Genomic DNA, 12,544 nt, shown 5'->3' on the forward strand with positions numbered 1-12,544 from the left:
CAAGATACATATATAGTTTATATTTTATGGGAATAAAAGATGAGGGCATTGCCTTGTGTTGCAATCTAAGAATTGGAATAACTTTCCATTGAGTTCAAGAATATCTTTTGGCAATTGACAAAAAATTGTATGACACAAGAGAAAGCACAAATTCTCTTGGAGATGAACTTGCTAAGGGTTCTCATGTCACACAAGTGAGTTCTCTTTCATTTTCTCTTTAGTTCGCACTGTTACAAAAACTTCAATCAATTTCACCTTATTGGTATTCTAAAACTTATCACATGTTTGAAACTTGCATTTTGACCTCCTATGAGAGTAGCTGGGAAATAAAGAAAAAATAATCAAACATAAAAAAAAGTCATAACTTCTATTTAATACTCCCTCCGTTTTTTTATATAGGTCGTTTTACAGCTATGCACGTAGATTAAGAAAACCATTAATTTCTTATATTTTCTAAACAAAAACATCATTAATTATTTACCTAACTAAAATTGAACCAATAGAAAAATATAAGATATATTACCATTGGTCATACAACATTAATTACTAATAAATTTTACCTAGAAAACTGAAAACGACATATAATTTAGAACAAAAAAATTTCTCTACAACGACTTATATTAAAAAACGGAGGGAGTAGTATAGATGATTGTGGCATCATGCGTTTGGCACTGGAAGAAAGAAATCCCACAAAAAGTTTGGCCTGAAATTTGATCAAGAGATAAACATGAGTTAACTTTCATCTGGAAGTGATCCAAAGTCATCCAACATAATGCACATCTTACTAGAGAATTTTCCGTCTGGTAGGGAGACAGTTTTGCGAAAGTTCACATTTGCCATAGAGAGCCATTTCCTCTGATAACAGCCATTCCCGACCCTAGCTAGAGAGAAAAATAAGATTTTTGGATTTCTCTATTTCGACCTAATATATTCACAGCCATTGAAAGATTCATTTTTTCTGCTAATGGGGATGATGTGGCTTTTATTTTTTGGCTTTGAAATAAAAGCGGTAGATTTTAATGCTGTAGCAGTAGATTAATTTCCAAAGCTATTTTGTTTCCTATTTTAGTTTTTATGGCTGTAGTTTTAATTTTTTTCTTAAAGCATATTGGTAAACTAAAGTGGATGTAGAAAAAAAATGAGCTGTAGAAACTACTCACAGCACTTACCAAATCTCCAAGTCCAACTCACTCATTGTATTCCAAAACTAACAATTTTTATTGTAGTTCACCATTATTGCAACCAGGCCCGATCTTGTACCACTATGGGCTTGAAGCTAAACAAAATTGGACTGGTTAAAAAAATAAAATATGGAAAATGTAGTTGGTTATACTCAAACTGAGCAACACAAACATACTAATCATGACCATAAACTACTCTAGTGAAGAATTTGTATAATAAAAGGCCGAAATATTTCATAATCTAAGAAGGGCTGGAAGCACATGCTTCTTCAACATGATCCTGACACGTCTCAATAAAAAATATGACACAAAACTCTATTACAAAGAGATTTAGGATTTAAAAGAACTTTAGAAAAGAAAAATTACTATTACAAAACAAAAAGAAAAAGATGATGCTTTATGGGTCATTCTCGTATTTCTTTGTCTCTATAGATCGTTTTGTATGATTTTATTTTACGAAATTGATTTCATAAAACATTGAGCTTCTTTAGTTTTACGACATTTTTTATGAAAGTTCTTTCGTAAAGGAGAAAGTTGTTTCATCGTTCATTTATTATATAGAAAATTTTAACTGATTGTTAAACTGTCTTTAGCATAATCACAAAAAAAATTCATCATTTTCTGAACCTCATATTTTTCAAGAAGCAAATAGGTCCATAGTTCTCGAGAGAAATTGTCCACTATAGTAAGAAAATACACTGTACCACTTGATGAAGGTACTCTATATGCACCCAAACATCAACTTGTATTCAACCAAAAACTTATGCTTTATTCAAACTGTCTGAAATAGCTCTAAAACACACATCACATTTTCTAGAGCTAGCTTTACCTACAACACCAAAATACATAGGCGAAGAAGAAAGCGCAGAAAAGGCCGGATGTCCTTGCCTAAGATGGCAAAAATCTTGATCGATATTTCCATCAGTTTTTTTGACCCGTGCGACTTTAACATCCTTAAAATAATACACCCAATCACATTCCTCACTGGCTCTAGTCATAGGCTTCATGAAACGGTCATGTAACACACAAATAGCATCAGTAAACAATGAAAAACAATTTATGTTCTTTAGAAGCTTTGAAACCGAGATTAAGGAAAAAATTAAATCTGACACATAAAGCACATCTTTTAGTGATAATCGTTCAGACAACACCATTACTCCCATACTAGAAGACATCGTAATACTTCCATCTGAAAATCCCACACCAAGTTTATTTTATATTCACCAGCAACGAAAGATTGTCAGTCATATCGTAAGATCCTTTGTGTCAATAATTACATCATCAAGTATCTTACCATACAGCTTCTCAGATGATCCACGTTGTTTTTCTTGAATTATCTGAGTGATAGCCTATAACTGCTCATGACTTAGATCATCGGCAGTCAAAACATGAGGAGCTATAGCATGTGCTACATTCGTTGTATTTCCTCTGCCTCTTCCGAAGCTTCCATGACCACCTCCTCTACTGAAGCCACGCCCACCATGACTTCCTCCTATCTCAGCAGTACATTCGGGATATCCGACAAGCTGCCAACCTGTATTTTTATCATGAACAGTCTTCCCACAATGAGAACAACGAAAATATATTGCTTTGTTTCCAGTTGAAAAGTCAGTTATGCTTCCTTGTCTTGATGTAACACGACGTAGAATATTTGTGGTGTGATCTTATGTTTCCCGTTGTGTCACAAACCCAACAATATTTGTGTTTTCTCTTTGTTTTAAGCTGATTTCAGTCTTGCTTCTTCTCAAATCACCTTAGCATAAACCTTACCGATATCAGGTAACTCTATGGAGCTCACCACTTCCAAATCTGGATTCATCAAGTCCCATAATAAACTGGTGTACACGTTCATCTTCTCGCCTTTCTCATAAATTGGAGCTGCTGCACAAGTACAAGGTGGTGAAGGTTTGTATGTTTGCATCTCTTCTCACTATTTTGCCAAACTTTCCATAATAGTTAATGACTGACTGTCCATTTTCACAACACGTTACAAGTAGGGATGTCAAATGGACATGCTGTCCATGGGTAGCCCATGTCCAAACCAATATGGACATGCCCATATTTGGTCATAATTTTGTTTTGTGCAAATGGGCGAGGCCCAAATACACTCATATCCAAATGGACAAAACCAGATAGACATGGGTGGCCCAAAATTTTAAAATATCTAGGGTTAATGTATTTGAGTAAAAATCATGTTTTGTGTCAAAACCGTAAATCATATTTTCCCGTTAAAACAGTGAAATAACGTTTTTCGCCAAAACCGTACAATCACATTTTCACGTTAAACCCGTAAAATTTTGTTTTCCGCCAAAATCGTAAAATCAAAATTTCCCGTCAAAACTGTAAATCTAGTTTTTTCTGCCAAAACCGTAAAATCAAAATTTCAAGTTTTTTCGCCAAAACCGTAAATCGAGTTTTCCCGCCAAATCCATAAATCGAGATTTTCCCGCCAAAACCGTAAAATTTCGTTTTCCACCAAAACCGTAGATCTAGTTTTCTGTCAAAATCGTAAAATCGAGTTTTTCTGCCAAAACCGTAAAATCAAGATTTCCCGCCAAAACTATAAAATCGAGGTTTCCCGCCAAAACCGTAAAATCAAGATTTTCCTCCAAAACTGTAAATCGAGATTTCCCGCCAAAATCGTATCTATGCTTTTGAATTCTACAATACATAATAATATATTAAATATGAATTTTTGTATGTTAACACTGATTTTTTAATTGGACTCTGCGGAAGGTCCATTTGGAATGGTCTAATTTGGTCTGGACAATTTGGACTTGGTATAATTTGGACTTAAAAAAAATAATGTCCAATAAACTGCTTTGTCCATTTGGACATGCCCATTGGACATGGACAGCCCATTTGACATCTCTAGTTACAAGTTGTTCCATAAGCTGATGCACTCTTACTTTGTTACCCACTTCAAACCGTTGTTTAAGGTTCTCCCACAGCTTGTGAGAATCAGTGATAAACGTCACCGTAGATTGAACTCGGGGCGCAGTGGATGTGCAAATCCATCCTACATCATAAAATTCACACTTAACCATGATTTTAAATTTATGTCACATCTCCATGTTTATGCAACGTCCCATCAATAAAACTAATCTTCTTCTTTGCACGTAGTGCATTCAACATCTCCAGAGACCACTCATTATAAGTCTTCATTTTAACTGAATGGTAACCATCACACCAAGATTATCTAATGAAAACAACTGAGTAAGGTGACACCACCATTGTATCACATGTTTTTGAAATCAACTGCTTGGATGTATTGCTTTAACTTGTTTACGTATCACTCATTCCACTCGAAACCAATACAAATTAAAACTTTAGATTTTTAGTTTTAATCTAGAAGCTTTCATTACCATGTGAATATTATAAGAACGTGTTAACTTCTTAGAGCACCTCTTACGGGAAAGAACTCAAAATCCACATCTAAATGTAAAAATATGATTATTTAAATATATTTTGATTATATAAATATTTTCTTAATAATTGTTGAAAAAAAGACCAGTAACATGTGACCATGTGCCAAGGAAAGTTGCAAATCGGTTCTTAAAGAGTGTGTGCATAGAACTTCTGACACCTTTTTTTATATTTTTCTCCTATTTTTATTTTTCTTAATTGGTTTATTGGCTTAGAACTCTATCTAGAACTCTACCATTGGCCATGCTCTTATTCATACAACGTCAAGTATTTATACAAGATGTAAGTTACCTCCAACTTTATTGTATCTAACAACATATATCTCTAAGAGTTTAGATTTATTTCTAAAATAAATACAAACTTAGTTACTAATACATTAAAACAGTAGAGCTAAAATAAAATTCTGCATTACAATGTAAAACGATAATATTTGTAAAAAGAAAATCTTAAAATAACATTCTTTTTAAAATGTAAGGAGTATATATATAATCAGAATTTTGTTGTCAATATACATAACATTAAGACGATGGACATCGGACAAAGCACAAGCACTTGGTTGCCATGCAACTAGTCATTATTCGATGTTTCCCTTGCGTCTGCTTCTTACACGTAGATAAACAATCTGCCTTCACACATTTTCCAGGTTTTTGGTTATTTAGAATTACCATACACAAATGTATTTCTTTTTCACTCTCCTGCCTTATATTCCCCATTGTCCCGGCTACTGTTATGTATAAAATATATATATCTCAGATTATGTAATAAAAATAACAGTATTCTTTGTATGTGAAAGTAAATGTTTTCGATAATTTTTTACATATTATTAAAATATTCAAAGTAATAATTATATATTTTTAAAATTCACTGATTAACTTTTAGACGTACAAAAATTGTAATTAATCTGATATAAAGATAATCTAAACATATCATGTTAATTTACATGTAAAATGATGGATCATTGTTATTTCTTACACAAAAAATTTATAGCTTTAAGAATTCATAATACATGACCATATATTTACTGATAAATAAGAAAATATGTGAAGAAATAACATAAAAGGCCTTTTGGAAATCGGTTCCATAGATCTACTACAAAACTACGGTAGTCAAATTTATAGGTCTAATATGGAAATTTTATATATGAAATAAATCCGATATTATGCAATTTCAGTGAAAATGAACTATAACAAAATATCTATAACAACTGAGTTTATTAATTACTAAAGTAACATGCTGCAGCGAAGAAGAAAAACCGAAATAAAAATTCCAATTTGTTTCTGTTAGGAACAAATGTAATATATTACAAAATCATAAACACAAACCTAGTACAAGAATGACGAGAATACTCGGAACATTAAACGAAAATATAAATGTTTTTTTCATCCTTAACGATATAAATTAATTGACTGTGATTCTTTTATCATAAAGCTGTTTTTTTCTCTCAAGAATAAAAGGAAACAAGAAGTATATGTATATGTGTATTTAAGAAGTGGAATGTATCCCATGTGATAAAATATCGATTTGAAGCTATTTACCTCCTTTAATTTCGGTTAAGAGAGATGTGGTATTGCATAATTCCAGATTTTTGTTTTACTTATTTGATATGTAATGCTCTAGACTCGCTCACTTTTGCCAAATGTTTATTTTCCCATCCAAAAATAGAATAAAATTTATAAAATATATATATATATATATATATATATATTTTGGATAAAAATCAAGAAATAAGAATTTGGTTTATATAAGGAAATGCTATAAATAACGAAACAGTTGAAATCTAAATATATACTCCCTCTGTTTTTAATATAAGTCATTTTAGAATCGTACACATAGATTAAAAAAATCATTAATTTTTTATATTTTCTAAACAAAAACATCATTAATTATTTACCTAACCATAAATTAACTAATAATAAAATAGAAGGTATATTATCATTAGTCATATAACATTAAGTGTTAATAAATTTTACATAGAAAACCGAAAACGTCATATAATTTGAAACATAAAAATTTATTTAAAGCGACTTATATTAAAAAACGGAGGAAGTATATTTTCAACGCTGATTAATTTTGTTATTATATAGATGATTTTACACCTGGCATTTTATATATCTTATGAACTGGATAAGACCTCAGAAACCGACCCACGTGCCACCACTGCCCGCATTCGTTGTAATGACCCTCACAAGCGGATATGATTTGGTCGAGAAAAATTCCGCTCGACCAGTTTGGAGTTGGTTCGACCATAATCAAAAATAAAAACGACTGGGTAAATTAATATTTCGACGGAACTGTCTTGTGGTCGAAAAACCTTCCCTTGATAGTTCTGATCAAGTGTTAGTTATTTATGGTCGAATTTATTTAAGTTGGACGAGTTTATACAAAAGCAGGATGAGTACAACATTTGATCGAGAACTGGTCTGGAATACTTTCAGATGCTTGCTAGTCATGTGCATATCTTGTGCTGCCTGCATGCTTGCTTCATTTAAATCATCATGTCAATGTCATAAGCTGCATGTGTGCTTGTTGGATAAGTCAATCATGTGCAAGATACAAGCTATTTGTTCCAGCTGCTTGCAGCTTTCTTCATGTGAGGGAAAGGAGAGCTGCTTGGCTGTTGAGAGCAGTGGTGGACCCAGCAAAAATTATCTCTGGGTTCAAAGTTACATTTGGAGAGAATCGAACTGGGGTTTGGGGGTTCAGTGATAGAGTTTCTTACCACTTATGCTGTGATGTAATTGTGTTATAGCTTACGAATAATAAATTTGGTTATTATTTGTGGTGTCAGTTGAACCGATAATTCATCACGTGGCCCGCCCCTGGTTGAGAATGATGAAGCTGGTCTCCATCTGCCCACTCCTTTCCTTGCTTTTGCTTTGTTCTGAGTGAAACCTTCATCTGAAGTTACTCCTTAATCTTTTTTTTGGACGTCCTAAACCAGTAAGCAAAACCAGAAAAAAATTTGAGAGAAAGAAAAAAAAATTAGAGAAAAATCTGTGAAAAATTATGAAAAATTCAGAAAAAATCAGAGATTGATATTGAAGCATGTACGACCCTTCCTATCGTTCTTGTGCCTTGAATCAGTGGATGCGGCGTGTAAAAAAATTGTAGATGTTCCAGGAGATTCATGAGATCAGTAAAAAATTTATAGATGAACCTTGTTCATTACGTCCTGCCTTGATCAGTTTTATCGATCTAGCATAATGGTCAGGATCAATTATGTTTTAACCATTCAGGAAAACTTCACCTTAGACTAGACTAATTAAGCTTTGTGTTCCATCCGACAGGTTTGAGTTCATATGGGCGAAGAGGGTCATCGGACCAGCCGAATCATACCTTATCCTCATTCTGTTTTGGGAGTAATCAGCAAGTGCTGCATGTTTAGTTGAGCTCAATTCTAGTCTTCCTTAGCCAATCTCATGGATACAAAGGTGATTCTAGATAGAGGATTGATGAGTTATGAATGAGTGTTACTCGACTGGAATTACTAATTTAAATCTTTTAATCTTTATTGAAATATGAGGTGTTTACTTATATAAACACTTAAGTGTTATTATGAAATATTCGCTGAGGTTTATCTAGAACCTTACCACTTGTTCTCAAGTACTATATATATATATATCTTATTATATAAAGCTTGGTTCTTCAAAGTTGCTAATTAATATGATTACGACATGTGTCATAATTTATTAAAATTGTGACATATGTCAAAAATATGTTACAATTATCTTTTATTAGGATTTAAAAAGATTTAGAAAAAAAAAAATGTTTACTACATTTTTTTATTATATAAAGCTTGGTTCTTCAAAGTTGCTAATTAATATGATTCCGACATGTGTCAATTAATTTATTAAAATTGTGATTTATGTCAAAAATATGTTACGATTCTCTTTTATTAGGATTTAAAAAGATTTAAAAAAAAAAGAAAATTATTATCACATTTTCTTGGACACTAGAAAAGGAAAATTGTTACAAAAATATAGTTTATTATTCTTTTTAGGAGTTAAGAAAAGGAAAATGACTATCACATAGTCTTTTACAGTTATATTTGTATGACTCTTTTTATAATCTTTTTTAAAATATTTGATAGTAAATTTAATTTTTGAAAATTCTATAATAAAAGAATAATTGTAAAAAGCTATTTAAAAGTATTTTTTTCTTAAATATATTTTGTATATTTTTCATTTTAAAGGTACTAAAGAAAGACATTATAAGAGAAAATATTTATTTAAAAAACAAAATAAATAAAAACGAATTATAAAATCCTACAAGTACAAGAAATTATTTAATAAAAATAAAATAGAAAAACTAACCATAAAATAAGTGATATTCCTTTTTAAAAACCTAAGAAAATAAAAATGTAAAAGTACTCTTATTATTATCATATAAATAACTAATTTTCCTTTTTAACAGATAAATGTATGCTACAAAAATATAAACCAAAATAAATATTATTTTCACATCTATATTTAGGTTTAAGATTCTTCATATTATTTTCACAAAATAGTATTGACAAGAAAAATATTATCTGAGAATTTTCTTTTAATTTCTTTAAACAACTCAATTGTTCTTATCATCCTTATTACATCTTATGATGCTAACACAAGTTTTTTTTTTAATTTTGATGTTTTTATCGTACATAAGTATGTATAAATATGAGGAATATATGTTTGTATGTATAAGACACAATACATAATTAACTAAACATAATTTTTTTTATTGAAAATATATTCGTTTTATAAAAATCTTAAAAAACAAGAACGAATTATAGTTGGAATTTTCCTTTTAAATTTTTTTATAAGTAACTTATATCTTATAAATAACTAACTATTCTTTTTAATAGATAATTTTGTGTTAAAAAATTATAAACCAAAAATAACTTCAAATATTTCACCTAATATGATTGTGTCATTTTTACAAAAAGAAACATTGTGTATGTATTAATAAAAATCTATCATTATGTGAAAATAGTTTTTTTTTCCTAAAATCCTAAATAAATGAAATTTGAAAAATAACTTTTTCCTCTTTTTATCTTAACCAAATAAGATTATGTTTTCCTTTTAAATCATGACCAAATAGAATTGTAAAAGTAATTTTTACTTCTATAATTTAATGATAAATATGATAATGAAAATATTTAATTAAAAATATTAGTGATGTTGAGAAAACGAATTTTGAAAATAATATGATAATGAAAATATTTAACTAAAAATATTAGTGATATTTAGAAAACGAATTTTGAAAATAGGAAGTTTTTAAAATAGTCAATATTTGCTAGAAATAATTATTTGATAGAATTTTTATTTCCTAAATCCTAGAAAAAATAATTATAAAAGATTATGTAATTTTAATTTTCTTTTATAACACCCAAAAACTGTAATAATATATTTGATAGTTTTTTCCTTAGAAAAGAAAATCCTAAACAAAAGAGATTTGTATCATATTTTTTAATTCCAAACCAAAAGAGAATTGTAAGAAGTTATTTTATAGTGTAGAAAATTTGATGATGAACATGATACTATAAATTATTTAATTAAAAATGAAATGTAAAAATAGTATTGATATGAACTGTAAAAATCATAATTTAAAAATATTTAATAGTAACTAGAAATAATTATTTGATAACAATAAGATTTTTCTGAAATTCTAAACAGAAGATAATTGTAAATTTTTATATGATAATTATTTTCCTTTTATATAATCCTAAAAAAAAATATAAAAAATTATTTGATAGTTTTTCTTTTTTTAATTGTAAATAAAAAAAGATTTATAAAATAGATTTTTTTCCTTTAAAAAAAAATCTTAACAAAAGTAAACATACATATTTAATAGTATTTAAAAAAAAAAAGAATTTGATGACAAGTATGATGATAAAGCTATTAAATTAACAAAAATCAAAACTTAGGATGTTGTCGTGATTGGTATTTATGTTTTTGGTTATACGAAAATCAAACACATGTTTGTTATATATATATATTTTTCATGTGTCCTCATAAGAAATTGATATTATTATTGTCACCGTACATATGTTTAGTCAAAAACAAATCAAGCTTCATCGTTATCTTATTACATTTTTTTTATTTTTACTATGTAGTAGTTTATAATTCATTTTAATTAAAATATTATTATGAAAATATATCATTAAAAAATCTTGAATCAAGAAAATTATTTGACATCAGACAAGTTTAATAAAACATTAAATTAGTACATAAGAAAGTGTATAATGTTGTCATTGTTTCTTGGTCTTATTTAACTTCCAAATTCCTTTTATTTCATTATAATTATTATTTCAGTTTGGATCCGGTTTAAATTTTTACGTTTGGATATTTTTCTAGCTCTAACAAATATTAACTGAAACTTATGTGTGAAACTCTTAACTATAAAATAAATTTCACATAACATATGCAAAAAACAATTTTAAAACATTAATAAAATGATTTTTAATATTTTTTATTAAATGGAAATATCAAATAAAGCCCGTTGCAACGCACAGGCCCAAATCTAGTATATATATATAATAAAGTATTTAAGTATGAATCATGTCAAATTTTGAATCGGTCCAACTTAAACCGACGAAATTTATTAATTTATAGAAATTATTAATTTATTGAATATTAATTTATAAAGATTCTACCGTATTTTGGAGATAAACACGGAGGTGAAAGATAAGAAAGAAAATGTTCAAAAAAAGATTCTGAAAATTAATTTAGGTCAATAAATGAAAAGTGGAAAGAAAAGGACATGAAAGGTGTTCGATCTGCCTTCGTGGCAATATGGAAGTGGGCATACTAAATTCTAAGAGGAAAAAGATTCTTCTTTTTGGTTGGATTCTCCCTCTCTACATTTGCACTTATGATATAATTTATAATTAGAATTTGAACCCGCATGTCCGTGCAGATATTTTTTTATTTATAAATGTATAAATTTGATATTATTTTAAATGTTTTAAATATATCACTTTAATTGTAGTCTTATATATTGTGTAACTCTATAATTTTATTGTTTAGATTTTTTAAATATATAGTGATCTATTTTTTTTATATACAATGTATTTTTTAAATTAATTTAGTTATACTATAAAAATATGTTTTTATAGTATAATTAACCATTTTAGAAATGATGATATAATATGTTAGCCGACATCTGAGTAAAATATATATTAATAAAATATTATAATATAGCAACTATATATTTATATAGCACTATAGCTATGAAAATATTAAAGGTTAATTATATTATAAACATCATATAGTTGTATAACTATAATTTATCAATCATAAATTCATATTAATAGTAGAAGCAATGTTTGATGTATATGTCTAACGCACCACAACTAAATACAGCAACTCTATTAGGCTTTGATTTTTTTTAAATGCTAGATAAATAAGAAACAATTAAATACAATGAAATGTCCATAGTGAAATGAAAAAAATATGGTGAAAATTTTACGAATGTATAGTTAGGATGAAATTAATTTTGTTAACCATAAAAATAGGAGTGTCACATTTATAATATTGAAAGTAAATTAAAAGAAATCCAAAAATATCTTATTTTAAATGTATTGATATATATTCCTAGTGAAATATGTAAGTCTGAGGCTCTAAATGGTGACCAAAAGAATGAGTGAAAATAGTAAATTTCTTATCATTCCTTACAATTTGCACCATTTGCAATGAATATTTGTTCTTATGATTCCTTTACATTCTTTAACATTTAAGGAATAATAGACTATAATTATTTCTTATCAAATTAGAAGATGAATAGTTTTTACTCTTATTTTATTTATTTCCTTTTTATTCTTTTTTTTTAATGGTTACCAGTTAGAGCATAAAATTTAAATGATAACATTTATAGGTAGATAAAAATAGGACTCTAAATTAATTGAATATATATCATGATTTTAAATTTTCATCCTAACAAAGAGTTGATTGTATATG

The sequence above is a fragment of the Brassica napus genome, chromosome A9 (assembly GCF_020379485.1).
Source record: "Brassica napus cultivar Da-Ae chromosome A9, Da-Ae, whole genome shotgun sequence".
NCBI classification, from domain to species: domain Eukaryota; kingdom Viridiplantae; phylum Streptophyta; class Magnoliopsida; order Brassicales; family Brassicaceae; genus Brassica; species Brassica napus.